Below are 15,021 nucleotides of genomic sequence, written 5' to 3'. Positions count from 1 at the left end.
GGGATAAATTTGTGAATTTGCTCGGTCTAACACATGTTTTAAGCCAGGTGTATAGATGAAATTCGCCAAGTCCAGGAAAAGAAGGAGGCAATCACACGCCCGAGGAAAATGGCGAATAAGTGAACATTGTGAAAGAAATTGCAAGACGGAGTAAATCTCAGAACTGAAGGGTAGAATGGAAATTTCTACGAAGGTTCTAGAAGATTATGTCCGTGTCTATAAAAGGAAGGTTGCATGCATTCTGGAGGGATCTTCTGGGGGGAGACCTCACTAAAAGTCGGCAGCTAGTTCACTTTTCTATACACTTGGATTTTTAGAGGGAAATTCAGGGGGTTCCGCGCTTGGGTTCACTTTCGGCTTTCTCGTTTCAAGTTAGGTTGTAACACCGTCCTGTTGAGGGCGAAGAAACAAGTTCCCGTTTACTTTTCTCACATTTTGTGGTTTCCACCGAGCTTCGCTGTTCGAAGCTCGGCATTCTGTTTTATCGACTATTTCCGTGTTTTATGCAAGTTTAATTTTCTGTTATGTCGATGTCTGATTTTGTTGTTGTGATTTTCTGGAGTTTTGAGCTAGCTTGCTTGTTTTGGATACGTTTCGCAATTGTTTATTGAATCTGTGCAGAGTAATGGCTGAATCGGAGTGATCGGAGTTTGTTGGTGAATGAATCGGAGGTCTGAATTTGGTTTTGTAGTTTTGATTATGGAAACGTTTAAATTTGATGTTGATCGGAGTAGATCTGTTAGATCGGAAGTTCTGGAGTGGAATCTAGTTGTTGTTGGTTTCGGATTGCTTGGATCCGGAGTGGATTAAGCGTTCGACGTGAGATCTGAGCAGAGTTGGTTTTATTTAAATCCTAGTCTACGTGTTTTTATTTCGCTTCGTCTAGTATATGTAGATCTGAGTTATTTCCGGTTAGTCGTAAGTTTCTGACGACCAAAGTTTTACATTCTGTTCGAATCTGGGTATGTGCTCTGTTTCCTTCATTTTCGTGTTTAATCCCGTTGAAGAAAGGCATGGCTCGGCTGAGGTGCTTCCTTCCCGGCTGCTGCGATCTTCGCGCCCACACTTTAATTCTTGATGGTATGGTGTCATTCATCCCGAGGGGAGGGCACAGGCCTTCAAACCATCCGTCGAATTCCCTCCACACACTAATCGCACCCACGCCTTGAATGAAGATGTGCTGGAGGGACTCGGTGCTTGGCCGATGAGGGCAACATTGGCATTTAGATGCAAGTTTAATCTTGCGCCACTGGAGCTTTGCGTCGACAGGGATTCGATTAGACATTAGTCTCCAATTGAAGATGGCAATAGTGGTAGTGAGACCAGCCTTCCAAATATCCTCGAGTCCCTGGATGACGGGCCTAGGTGTTCGGGTCGTCTCCCAAGTTGCTAACGAGAAGTCTCCTCGCCGGGAGAGCGTCCATCCCGGGATATCCGGCTCCCCAGCTAAGATCGGAGTTTTACATATTTGGTCAATGTTCTGTTGAGGAAAGCCAGCTTGATCATGAAGTACCTGTAGCTTAGGGGCATCCCACTCGCCGACATTAATGAACTCTAAGACGGTCGTCACCAGGCTGCCCCGCTCATCAAGGCATAGCCCCCTGAGAGGTTCGTTGCCAAGCCAAATATCGTCCCAAAAGTAAATCCTTCCATTCCCAACTAGCCATCGGATGTTCGGGTGTGCATGGGCCCAAGCTTTGGCCAACCTCTTCCAGGTTGGGCTATTTCTTCCCGAGGTTCTTGGGGAGAGGGGCGATGATGAGGCGCAATACTTGTGCATCATGTAACGTGCCCACAAGGAACTCTGCTCTCGAAAGTGCTACCACAATTTGATGTTAAAGGCTCGTAGGACTTCAGTGAACTTACGAATGCCGAGCCCTCCCTCATTGGTGGGGAGGCACATTTGCTCCCAACTGATCCAGTGACTCTGTTTTCTTTCATACGTCGAGCCCTAAAAAAATCATGCCATTTGTTGATCGAGGAGCTTAAGGGCACCAGCTGTCGGCTCAATAGCCTGGAAAATGTGGATAGGAACCGCCTCAATGGTGCTCTTAATGAGGGTAAGCCTCCCTCCAAAAGATAAGTGTCGATGCGCCCATCCGGAAATTCTCCTAGCAATCTTCTCCCGAATGAACATGAACATTTCCGTGCGTTTGACTCCCCGGTAGATGGGAACTCCCAAGTAGAGGAAAAGGAACGTCCCGCGCGCAAAGCCTCATTCTCTTTGAATTTCATGCGCCCATTGCTCGTGTGCTTCGGCTATATAGAAGTTGCTTTTGGCGATGCTGATCAGTTGCCCGGAGACTCTCTCATACTCGTCTAGGCACGATCTGAGCCGGCGCAAGGGGAGTGCGGTTGATTGTGTGAAGATAATAATGTCGTCGGCATAGGCTAGATGGCTGATTTGCATGCAATTTTTGGAGGCTTTGAAGGTCATCTCCTTCTTGCCTAGAATGAGCTTGTCGAGGGCCCGAGAGGCAATCACGAACAATGCCGGTGAGATGGGGTCTCCTTGTCTGAGCCCTCGGGTTGATTTGAAGAACCCGGCGGGAGCGCCATTAATAAGAACTGAGAACCAGCATGAACCAGTACATCTCTCAATAAAGCCAATCCATGCGTCCGGAAAACCCATGTGCCGAAGAACCTTGAGCAAGAAACTCCATTGGACCCTGTCGTAAGCCTTAGCCATATCGATCTTAATTGGCACGTTCGGTGCTGGGGAACACCTTGCTAACTCGTGGAACATCTCTTGGGCGAGAAGAACGTTGTCATGTAAGAGCCCGACCCTTCAAGAAACCGCTCTGGTTCGGGGAAATAACCTGGGGCAAGAAGGGAGCAAGTCGAGCAGTAAGTACTTTTGTGATGATCTTGTTGAGGACATTACATAGGCTTATGGATCGATAGTCGGCCCACGTCTCGGGCGAGGCCTTCTTCGGGATAAGGACAATATTTGTGGCCGTGACGCTTCGGAGGAGATAAGCCCCTCGAAAAAGCTGTTGTATAGCTTCCACCACATCCGCACCAATGGTCCCCCAACAAGATTGATAGAAGACGACCGAGAAGCCGTCCGGACCGGGTGCACTGTCCCCAGAGATGTCAAACACTGATTTCTTCACCTCCTCGGGGTTTGGTGGCTTGTGTAGTTTCTTCCTCTAGGTCCGTTGAGGGGGAGAGTTGTTGAATTATATCAAGATCCGGTTCCTCAAGCTCAGGGGTGTCCGGTGCAAGGAGGCTCCGAAAGAACTCAATCGCCGAGTTTCTTATCTCTATTTCATCCGCAATCACTCGGCCATCTGCATTAATGGAGTGTATGTGGAGTCTAACTCTCTTCTGCTTTACCCAGCTTTGATAAAACCTGGTGTTTTTATCTCCATCCGCAAGCCACCTTAGAGCCGTTTTTTGCTTCCAGAAGTCCTCCTCCATCCGGAATAAGAGAATGTTTTCAGCAATGTTCTTGTTGATCTCAGTCCTGTTTTGGGGCGATGGATCAGCCTCAAATTCGGCTTGAGCCTGCGCAATCCCTTCCTCCATCGCTTTGAGGTTTGCATGGATATTGCCAAAAACTTCTTTATTTCAAGCCTTTAGGGCCTTCTTGCTCCTGGCAAGCTTAATTTGGAGACTCAGAAGCCCACTCGCCCCCGTCGGCTGATCCCAAGTGTCTTGTACCAGCGGCATGAACTCATCGTGCCGGACCCACATGTTTTGAAACCGAAATGCACTATCCCCAAGAAAAGGCCTCGGCATCTTGCACCTAGCAAGGATCGGTCCGTGATCCGAGGAGATCCTTCGGAGATTGGTCACCCTTGTAGCCTCGAAAGCGTTGGTCCATGCCTCGCTAACAAACATCCTATCAAGCCTTTCGAACAACCCATTTTTGGCCCAAGTAAACTCCGCGCCATCTAACCCCGGGTCGAGAAGCCTACAATCTTCAATGGCTTCGGCAAAATCAATCATCTCCGCCTGCCTATTGGTCTCACTACCAATTCTGTCACCGTGAGCCAGAATCGTGTTAAAATCCCCTCCAATCAACCAAGGTGTTCCTTTTGTCCGATTTGAGATCTCCCTCATTTTATCCCACAAAGGGTGTCGTTCTAGTCTTGTACACTTAGCATAGACCGCTGAGATGTAGATAGGATTCGCCATGCTATGTGAAGTTAGCTTTCCATGTAGGACTTGTTCTATATCCTCCTCAATATCAAAATTGGTTCCTTCCTCGGCAAAGATCCATATTTTAACGGACATATTTGACCCTTTGAATTTTAACCCCAACGCCTTTGAATATCGATCCGGGTCGGGGTTGTTAAGTGGCTCCATTATTGCGCATGCTCTTGTTCAGGTGGCTGACATTTCTGATGAATCGGTACTTGATCTTGACCTCATCTTTGGTTTTTGTTATTTTTGAAACAGATCCGTGTGTGTGTCAAGGGGTCAAGTTTTTCTGCTTGTTTTGATGCAGGGGAATAAGCATTGTCAGTGTTTTATATCTCGAGAACCAGAGCAAGAAAAAGCTGGGAAAAATACAGCTATACATCAACTATTCAACCACTGCAGATGAAAGTAGTTGCAAGGTATGCAAATGAATATAGTTACAAGATATATGCAGATGTTTTATAGTTCATGCTTAACGCCTATTTCGTACAAAATCTAGATTCCATCCTTCGGCGAGAGTGGCATGACTAACTATGTGTTATGTCTAGTGCACATACATCTGTAGTAGAAACTATAGCTTACGACTATGTTTTGGAGACTGCGATGAGAGGCCAACAGTTTCAGCAAAGAAACTTGTTGTTGTTACATGGTTTGTGGATGAATTTGCATCTCTTTTGGCGTTTTAGATGCATACACAAAGCTCAGGTATCATGATTATGCATTGCTGGTTACCTGGAACAGCTATATATGTTTCAACTATTGTAAAACGCATTCTTACTCTTCGATCGTTTAGATACCTTTCATACGTTATGGATTTTGCCACACCAACAGCAGAATGAAAACCTCCCATGATACATACTACTAAGGATCTAGAGAGAGACGCTCCTCCTTCTCTCTAGCAATACCCACATCTTGATTCATCCCGCCGCCCCCACGCTTTCACGTCCAGCCGCCATAACACAATCCACACCGCCCTCAAACTCCCCTCTAACACTCCCAATCGGCGCATTCAACCCTCGGTCACCGTCTCACTCCTCCCTACCCCGGCGAGTCGTTGTGTTGCTCGACTTCTTCACCAACACACGGCCTTGGCCGCCGAACCAACCTTGTGCTCCACGTCCGGCCATGCCGGACCCACCTCCAAATCCAGCCGCGGCTCCTCCGGACCCCGAGGAGGCTAGATCTATTCCGGACCAACTCATGGTCTTCCGATCAAGTGAGGACCAAACTCCGACGATCCCGGCCAAAGAAATGAAAATGACAAGCAAGAAAGGAAAGATAGCGGCTAGGAAGAGCACGCCGGCTCCCATCACCAAAGGCCATGGCCGGAAAAGATTCGTACTCTCCCCTTTCCCGGAGGACAAACAACTCACGAAGAAACTCGACTTTGGTGCGGTCACCTCCGAGCTAGAGAGCTCCGGATCGGCCTCCGGCCTTGAAAGTCCTAAATGTAAGGTAACACTCTTCTCGCCTCTCTCCATGGATGAAAAAGCAGCACAAGATAGGGAAGCCCATCCCATGAACTTGTCCGATGTGGATGGAACTCATATGGAGATGGTGGTGTATGAAAAAGCCCCGGCTGCCGACGCCGCGCCGTCCGACCTTGAACCCGGCATGGGTGAGAAGACCGTTGGAGGTGAGGAAGACGGTCCCCTAGGCGTATCCCATGAGGATTCGGACGTCACATGTGTGACAAAAAGCACATTGGGGAGTGAGATAGTCAACTTTCCCGAAATGGATATGGGAACAAATTGCCTTTTGGAAAGTGCCTTTGTCCCATACCAAAAATGGGAGTCACATGTGGAGCATCATTCACCACCTCCAATGCAGCAAGTAGAGCCAAAAAGGATGGAGATCCCTCAAATTATTGACTTGACCGTGGCGGAGAGGCTTGACTCGATGGCGGCGCAACCCCTCCTCGCCGGGCCCACGCCGGCCAAGGTCGAATTGCCTAGAGCCAACCTTGTTACAAATGGGAAAGGAAAAGACATGGAGGCATGTAGGCCTTGCTTGGAGATTGAACCATCCTTGGAAGACTTCCCGCCACTAGAAAAGGGAAGAACCCGGCGAATCCTAGTATCTTTCGAATCCGGAGCAACTCTTACGAAGCCGGGTTGGCCGATGACCAAGCCTAATCAAAACGTCCAACGCAACTTGAATACGTCTTCGGCCACGGGCATGCATGCGACGGACTCGGGAATGCACGAGATGGAGAAGGGAATGCCCCGGCCTCCCGATGTAGCAATGAACGAGAATGACTCGAGCAATGGATCACATAATGGAACAATCCCCGGGGTTAATACTAATGATAACCCGACACACAACCCTTTGGGAGATGACATCGGGCCAAGTGTGAAGAACCCCAACAAGAAGAAATCAATGGCCGACATGGTGAGAGGGGCATCGACTAGTGAGGGTCCACAAGCCTTCGACCCGGAGAACATACAAAATATTGGCTTTGCGTCCACGGCAAACGGAATCCCATCCATCTACTTCTCCGGATCAGAAATCCAAAGGTTGGCATCATCTCTCGGTCATGCAATTGTAGGTAAGTTTTCGCATTCGATACCGGCCTCCTCTCAAATTCAAAAGGCGCTAGACAACATTAAGTTTTGTCGAGGTTACACTTGGAAATATATTAATGCCAAACATATTCTTGTTCAATTCGAGGACATGGCGGATTATGCTCGGCTCCTTAGTGGTCCCAAAGGTACTCCGGTGTGGTTCATTGACCGGCATCCGATGAGAGTCTTCAAATGGTCACCGGATTTTGATGCCTATTGTGAGTCCCCAACTGCGGCAATATGGTGCAACCTAATTGGGCTCCCGATACACCTGTTTGATCAATCGGCCCTCTATGCCATTGGGAAACTACTTGGTACACCGATCCAAATTGATAGAGCTACGGCCAACAAGTCGAGACTCTCATTCGCACGGGTGTGCATCGAGATCGACATCACGGAACCGCCACCGACCGAAATCATCCTTGACATTTGTGGACGTGAATTGGTGCAACAAGTTAAGTGGGATAAGATCCCGGCCTATTGTGGGGATTGTAAACACGTGGGCCACAAGAGTGAAGTTTGCTATGCTTCCGGAAAGACGGAGCGACCCCCAAAAAGAAACTACAACGTTGCGCCACCAAAACAGCAACAACATGTTGGGAGTGGAGCTAAGAAGAACAATGATGGCACGAAGATGAACGTTGATGATTCGAGACATACCGACAATAACATGGAATGGAAACAACAAGGAAAACACAAGGGGAAGGAAAACAACAACCGGATGAACCCGAAGGCTAGTGTGCACACGGGGGTGGTGTGGTCGGGACCGGACTTCTTGGGTGATATGCATGGCTCGGGGAGTGAGGTCACGACAATCGCCCATAATGCACGAGTCCCAAACCAAGGGAGACAGGCGCACACTAAGGCCCCTTCATTTGAACATGGACGAAAGACCAAATCGGGAGAGGAGGACCGGCCCCGGCATGAAGGTCAATCGGCTTCGGACGACCTAGTCCAACCAAAAGGCCATTTCAAGCCATTTGCCTTCGAGAAGGCCGAGGATCCGGGGTCATTGAGTCACATGAGCACCAATCGTTATTTCTCCCTCATGGCCCAAGAGAACTTCACGGAGAATGATATGGAGGACGATGAGAATTGGGAGGACTCCTTCTCGCACAAGGAAGACGAAGATGGAGCCAATCCAGCCCTTATGGAGGCCGAGACACCCCATGGAGGGAGCAATCTCCAAATCACTGAATTTCAAGGGGGGGCGTCAATCCCACCGGGTACGATCTCCGCTAGTTAATGATGTCTTTGAACTTTCTATTTTGGAACGTTAGGGGGATAGCAAATGCGTCAACCCAAAACGTCCTAAAGAGAATAATTAAATCTCATAATATTTGTTTTCTTGCAATAATGGAACCACTTGTCGACCCTAACCCGGACAAGTTTTCAAAAGTGTTGGGGCTGCATTATAAGGGATCGAATGCCAATGGGAAGATATGGATTTTTGTGGAGGAAGGGATGGATTTTGAGGTGGTGGATGACTCGGAGCAACTATTGCATGGGCTGTTCACTTGCCCCCGGACTCCAACACCTATTTTAATCTCGGCCGTGTATGCTAAATGTTCGAGAGGAGAGAGGCTTGCTTTGTGGGAAAAAATGAGGGAGCTGACCCAAGTCTCGGAAGGAATGCCGTGGTTTATTGGAGGGGACTTCAACACAATCCTCTCCGCGGGAGACAGAATGGGGAGTGACACAAACCGCCTGGCCGAAATGGTGGACTTTGCAGAGGCTATTGAAGACTGTGGTCTTTTGGATCCAGGGTATGATGGATCAGACTTTACTTGGGCTAAGAATGGCCTTTTGGAAAGGCTAGACAGGGTGCTGATTAATGAGGTGGCGTCTCAACGGTTCGAGGCAATACGAGTCACGAACCTCCCCCGTATTGCATCGGATCATGGCCCTCTCCTTGTCCGATGCAAGATGCCTAATACCCCCGGAGGAGGTAAAGCCTTTCGGTTCCAAAACATGTGGGTACGGCATGAAGGATTTAATGAATTGGTGAGGGAAGATTGGGGGACCCCCACGGAGGCGGCGGGTCTCCTCAACTTGAAGCTCAAGCTAGCAAGGATTAAGAGAACATTAAAACGGTGGAATAGAGAGGTATTTGGGAACATTCACGCCAACCTCAAGTCCTGTGAAGAAAGCATTGCGATAGCCCAAGCGGAGTTCGAAGATGATCCCTCGGCCCGGAATAGAACGGAGGTCAACAAACAAATTGCGGAGTACATCCTCCTTCTTAAGATGGAGGAGGACTTCTGGCGTCAGAAGGCGGCACTACGGTGGCTGGAAGATGGGGATAAAAACACCAGATTCTATCAAAGCTGGGTGAAGCAGAAGAGGGTTCGGCTACGGATACACAAGATCAACGTGAATGGGTGTGAACTCACGGATGACTCGGCCATCCAAGCATCGGCGGTTGAGTTTTATCAAAACCTTCTTGCTCCATGCAATCCGGTACTTACGGAACCAGACCTAAGCCTCCTACACCGACTTCCGCCTTCGGAGTCTTTGGCGGCCCTCCCCGAACCTCCAGATGCGGATGAAGTGAAAAGAGCGGTCTTCGACATCTCGGCCAATAGTGCTCCTGGACCGGATGGCTATTCGGCTCTCTTTTTCCAAGCCTGCTGGAGCATTGTGGGATCGGATGTGGTGGATGCGGTTAGACAATTTTTCGGTGGGGCCTTTCTTCCCCGAAGCTTCACGGCCACAAGCATTGTACTCATCCCGAAGAAGCCCATTCCAGAGTCATGGGGAGACTACAGGCCCATTAGTTTGTGTAATGTGATCAATAAGGTGATTACTAAGATACTCTCCAAGCGACTGGCCCCTTTACTCCCACGCGTGGTAGCTTCCAACCAAAGTGGTTTTGTCAAAGGGAGACTCCTCAATGATAACGTACTACTTGCTCAGGAGATGTTCCATGAGCTACAACGAAGCACACCGGCCCCTAATGTTGCAATCAAGATAGATATGGCCAAGGCCTATGATCGAGTTCAATGGCCGTTTCTCCTAAAAGTCCTTAAACACATGGGATTCCCCGAGCCGTGGGTGGACCTCATCAAGAGATGCATTGGGTCTTGTTGGTTCTCAATCCTTGTCAATGGGGCGCCGGCCGGTTTTTTCAAATCTACCCGTGGCCTTAGGCAAGGGGACCCCATCTCTCCCGCCCTATTCGTCCTGGCCGCGGATTACCTCTCAAGACTTCTTGATAAACTCATCCTCGGCAACAAAGAAATGACGTTCAAAGCAACCCGGGGAAGTATTGAGATCAGCCACCTCGCCTATGCAGATGACATCATCATCTTCACGCAAGCGGCGGCGAACCCTCTCCGGAGGCTACGAGCATGCCTTGATCATTATGCCGAGGCGTCCGGCCAACAAGTCAACCTTGGGAAAAGCAATTTTTTCATTGCCGAGGTTCATGAAGGGTGGACAAACACAATACAAAGGGAAGGAGGATTCACTCGAGGTACGTTCCCGTTCCTTTACCTTGGAGTCCCTATTTACCGAGGTGTGAAGCGCTCGAGCATGTTCTTGTTCCTCCGTGAGAAAATCGCGGCTAGGATCTATGGGTGGGCCCATCGACACCTCTCCTTTGGGGGGAGACTTACTTTGATTAAAAGCACACTCGAGGCGATACCACATCATATCTTCCAAGCTATCGAGCCTACGGGCGGTGCCCTCAAGCAATTGGATCAGCAAATGGCCCGTTTCTTTTGGGGGTCAACTAATGAGAAGAAGAGGACGCACTGGATAAGCTGGGAACAGGCTTGTCTACCAACGACCGAGGGGGGATTGGGCATCCGGAAGATCAAGGAAGTCTTAAGAGCCTTTAACATCAAGTTATGGTGGCGGTTTAGGGAACAAAATTCCTTGTGGGCTACGTACTTAATGGCTAAATATTGTCAAAAGGTCTCCCCGCTAACAGCTAGACCATTGGGGAGGGGAAGCCCTACGTGGAAGAGGATTCTGAAGGCTCGGCCTCTTGCTCAACCGCACATTCGATGGGTGGTGGGAGAAGGGAAGATGCTATTTTGGGATGACTTATGGCTTGGAGAGACGCCTTTGAGAGAACTTAGCCTTGATGATAGAGGAGGGCCTCTCGCTCGGGTGGCGGACTACATTAAGGATGGTGCATGGGATGAGCCTAAATTGCGGAATCTCCAAGCGCAAGCTGGCCTAGCACAACATATCGTCCAAAAGATCCTCGACACACCCGTCATCTCGGATGGGCCGGATGTACCAAGATGGAGATTATCAACCAATGGAGAGTTCTCACTTGCTACTACATGGGAGACTTTACGAAGTCAAATACCGATTGTGCAAGGCCTCGACGACATTTGGAGAGCGGGCCTCACGTCCTCTATGGCCATATTTTTATGGCGACTTCTCTCCAACCGCATTCCGGTGGACACAAAGCTGCAATGGAGATGAATGGAATTGGCCTCCAAATGCCATTGCTGCCCACATAGACCAGGGATTGAATCCCTCCAACACCTCTTCATTCAAGGGGACGGGGCTCACGGGATATGGAGGGAATTTGACACATGGTTCGAGGGTCCGTCACCACCCCTTCGGATCAATGACACCATACCGGAACGACTTGTGGTCTGGACGAGAAGAGTTCGGCAACCGGGCAAAAAACACCTAAGCAGGGCCATGCCGTATCTCATTTTATGGTTCATTTGGGCAGAACGGAATAGGAGCCGGCACCAGTCCGTACAATTTAGGCCTTTCAATGTCATTTGGCAAGTTCAAATCTACATCCGGAATAGTATGATGAACGGGATATACAAGAAGAAGCATTGGAAAGGGGTACGTCTTAAAATCAATGTCCCGAGGCATGATGAAATTCGGAGCCCTAGGCCGCTCGCAGTAGCAATCAAGTGGCAACCGCCGGAGGACCCCTGGATCAAGCTCAACACCGATGGTGCATACTTGGAAGAGTCGGATAAAGCCGGGGGAGGTGGTATCATCCGAGATCACACGGGCAAAGTGCTTTCAGCCTTTGCATCTCCACTTGAGGCCCACTCCGCCCTTGAGGCGGAGCTCCTTGCCATCCAACTCGGGTTAGAACTTGCCCTGGAATTCAACCGGCCTATCTGGATTGAGTCGGATGCACAACAAGTGGTCCAGCTCCTTAATAGCATGCGATGGGGACCGGCACACACGAGCCGGGTGGTGGCGCGGATCTCCCTCCTCAAGCGACAACGAGGTGTGCGTATCACCTTCACCCCCCGGGGAGGGAATAGGGCCGGAGACTTACTTGCAAAGATGGGAATTGACAGTCTCGACTATTGCCGTATGAATGCCCACACGATGCCGAGACACCTCGCTGCAATTACTAGGATGGATGCACTTGGAGTCCCGAACATTCGGGTCCATCATAATGATGAAGAATAGTATAGTGTTTTGGAGGTTGGGAGGGTACCACCGTTGTTTTCTTGATTCTTTGTATTTTGTGTTTTGTAATGGTGTAGGATGAGGTCCGGGTTTATGGCTTGGGACCGCATACTACTCCTAAGTTTGTGAGGACACACCACTTTTGGGTGTGGCCATGTATTGTAATCGTCACTTTTTGAAATATAGGGATGAGGGACCCACGAACCCTCCACCATGAAGGTGTTTGGATAAAAAAAAAAAAAAAAAAAAACCAACAGCAGAATGTCTTGATTGTTTTACTTATCAGGTCCATTTTCTGGGGGAAGTTTCTGTTCAAATTGAGCAGATACACACTCTGGTCTTTGAGAATTACCAGGCACTTGAAGAATCATCAACTTGATGAATATTAAAGATGTATTCGGACCTGTTACAGGATTGGCTGTACCTGCACTTGATCAAGCTTTGAAGCTCTACAAATGGTTGCATGATATTCTTTCACCCGAGGTGCGCTTAAAACTATGTAGATATTTCCATGTGGGAAGGTGCCGGTGCTCAAACCTTCATCTGTTTGTCCTCTCTTTTGAATATAACTGTGATATTTCCATAGGTTCTTAGTGAAGGCCTATCATGGATGGTTTCTGCAGTGGGCGACTTTGGTACTTCTCATATTAAGCTGAAGGTGCTCAAAACTTATCGGTTTTAACATGCGTTATAATCATTTTCCAGGATTTAATTGACTTATGCAAGGACGTCGGTTTACAATCTAGTGCAGCTACATCTAAAAATGCAACAGTTTGTTGGTCCAGGTGTTGCATTTTTTAAACTCAGTCACTGGATGTGTTGCGAGGGAGCTTATTAGTGTGGTTTTACTGAAATCAAAATAGTCAAATCTGAAGAGGAATTAACTGTTTTTTTCCTCTTCTTGAAGATATACAGGGATTTCTGTCTTATGGGGATACATTTTTTAAAACTCAGCTTTCATATCTGGGGACGTGTTGGGAGGTGGCTTATTAGAGGGGTTTTGTGGAAATCATAATAGTCAAATTTGAAAAAGAAGTAACTGTGTTTTTCTCTTCTCGAAGATATAAAGTGATTTCTGTCCGATGATAAACTTGCTTTACTAAGTACTCTCGACGCCGAGTATGACAATAATCGGTACGATTAATTTTTTTGGGTGTGTAACTGTAATTTTTCCTATGATATGTTTTTTTCTTCAGTTCAAATTTACAAATATTACCCTTTGCATGCATCTGCAGCTTTAGGAAGGTTGATAAAGTAACTGATTCTACATCAACTGTGGTGAGTGGTGGCATCACTGGCATGGATGGTCTTCCACGTCAAGATATCAGTGAAAAGACTACCCCCCTTCCCTAGCTTCTCCGAGAGGTCGTCCGTTTCAGAATCGGAGAAGGTAAGGGATGGTGTGCCTTCAAAGCATCCGGCCTTCCCCACGGCTTTAATCTTGGTGTCATCCAAAGGTATTGGCTCGGCCTTAAAGGGCTTGTGCGTGGCTGATTCTCCTCCCACGCTCCCCGACCCCTTTTGGGGGTGGAGTACTTTCGCCACCTTCCAAGCTCCCGCCGGCGTGTGTTTGGAGGAACCCGATTGTGAGGAGGTGGCCGGAACTTCGCCGGCGCCGGCAGCCGGAATGATGATGTACCATCCAAGAAGATGGTGCTGGTCAACCATCAACAAGTGGAAGGTACAAGGGACCATGTGAATCCTTGTCTTGATGTGGGGGTGACATGTGAGAAGTGGGATGCATGTGACTCACCAATGAGGGAAAGGACAAAGCTTACTTTGCATGGGGAAGGAAGTGTTGGCTCTTTTTTGGTAAGTGGCAATTTGAATTCAAATTCTACTCCATGTGCCACACACCCTCCTCCCCTACCAATCGGTCATGGCGAACACAAGGGGGACCGGCCTCCCGACGCCCAGGTGCCGGAAAACTCGCCGAAAAACCTGGTGCCGCCGGCGGGAGCTTGGAAGGTGGCGAAAGTACTCCACCCCCAAAAGGGGTCGGGGAGCGTGGGAGGAGAATCAGCCACGCACAAGCCCTATAAGGCCGAGCCAATACCTTTGGATGACACCAAGATTAAAGCCGTGGGGAAGGCCGGATGGATGCTTTGAAGGCACACCATCCCTTACCTTCTCCGATTCTGAAACGGACGACCTCTCGGAATAGCTAGGGCTAGCCGTCGTTGGAAAGTTCTAACACTCGCTCCCATCTCCCTCCCAAATCCAAAAAAGCCTTGGAGGTTTGGGATTAGTGGGTTCTTTCACTTGGAAACACTTGAATGCGAAGCATGCGAAGTATGTTTTAATAAAGGCTTTGGAATAAGCCCATTCTGTTCCTGCCCTAGTGACAGAATCAAAATCCACAGATTTTGTGGTGCTCAGTACAGCAAAATAATACTGAAATGCTTTTGGATAGAGAAAGGGGTCAGCAAACTCCCTCAAATAAAAGGTAGAAATTTCTCCTGGAGAGGGGTGAGCATATTTTTCTTCAACTGGGCAAATCCATTCAGTTGAGAGAGGAATGTATGGATAAATATACGCATTGGTCTGATTAGACCTGATTGCCAATGCATAGGCATCATCCCTAAGCCTCCTTTCTTTAGGAGTTTTTTCAAGGGTTTCAGCTTTAAGCTGTTCTTGTGTTTTTGCACATGCGGCCTTATAAGACTGCACTTGACGATCCCCCTTTGAAGATTTATTAACCTTCTTTTTTCCTTTGTCAATTTATCGATGCATGATTTTCATGCAAAAATTCACGAGTTAGGAAGTCAGGTAAGGAATTATTACTTCCGTTAATAAACTCCATATCAAAATAAAAAACAAAGAGAATTCCCTGCCATCTCGCAAAAATTTGTTTAGATGCTAAATTGTTTACATCCTTTTCAATGATATCCTTTGCAGA

The sequence above is a fragment of the Salvia splendens genome, chromosome 17 (genome assembly GCF_004379255.2).
Source record: "Salvia splendens isolate huo1 chromosome 17, SspV2, whole genome shotgun sequence".
Lineage (NCBI taxonomy): Eukaryota > Viridiplantae > Streptophyta > Magnoliopsida > Lamiales > Lamiaceae > Salvia > Salvia splendens.
This window is presented reverse-complemented; position numbering follows the sequence as displayed.